The sequence below is a fragment of the Sinocyclocheilus rhinocerous genome, unplaced genomic scaffold, assembly GCF_001515625.1.
Source record: "Sinocyclocheilus rhinocerous isolate Xijiao unplaced genomic scaffold, SAMN03320098_v1.1 scaffold12891, whole genome shotgun sequence".
Classification (NCBI taxonomy): domain Eukaryota; kingdom Metazoa; phylum Chordata; class Actinopteri; order Cypriniformes; family Cyprinidae; genus Sinocyclocheilus; species Sinocyclocheilus rhinocerous.
The window spans coordinates 22,608-23,254 of record NW_015655654.1 but is presented as its reverse complement, the minus strand read 5'-3'; the positions used below and the strand labels follow the sequence as shown (position 1 = coordinate 23,254).

At 32.0% G+C, this 647-nt stretch overlaps 1 pseudogene; it reads right to left on the bottom strand.

Moving 5' to 3' along the window:
* Nucleotides 1-120: 120 nt before the first annotated feature.
* The window catches only part of LOC107718859 (antigen WC1.1-like), a 17,557-nt pseudogene continuing 17,030 nt past the window's right edge, over nt 121-647 (bottom strand).

The following is a 647-nucleotide window of genomic DNA, read 5'->3' as shown; positions in this document are numbered from 1 at the left end:
ATATTAAAATAGAAATAAAGATATTAATATAATGAGAAAAAAAGGTTACAGTAACTTACCCAACAGGTTCGATCCCTTTTCCCTTCAGTGACTTGATTACACAGAGCAAATGTCTGATACTCATGTAAACATGCAAATGGCGATAAAAAATGTAGTTCTGTGCATCTCACCTGTTACCCCTTGAGAGCTCAGTCTATTAATGATGACATCATCATAATTCTCTGGTGCGTCCACTGCACATAAAAATATGAATCAATTTAAATGTAAACCAAAAAACCCATTAAGGAAGTAATTAAAATATTACCTGTAACGATCTTGATTTCAAAGGAATATTATTATTATTATTATTATTATTTTAAATTGATAAAAAAAGTAAAACACCTTTTTTGATATCAGCGTTCTGTCCGCTTGTCATGACATCATCATAGCTCTCAGGTGTGTCTTCTACAAATTCATACATTCATCACAGACACACATTCATTACATTCAGAACAAATTTGACATATCTGTCTTAAACATACTGTAATATTTTAATTTAAAAGTATATTATATGCTGTTGTAGAGTAAGAGAGGGACACCTGTCTCACGATCTGGTTTCAGTCCATCAGTGATGACATCATCATAGTATCCCGGTGTGATTTCCTTCA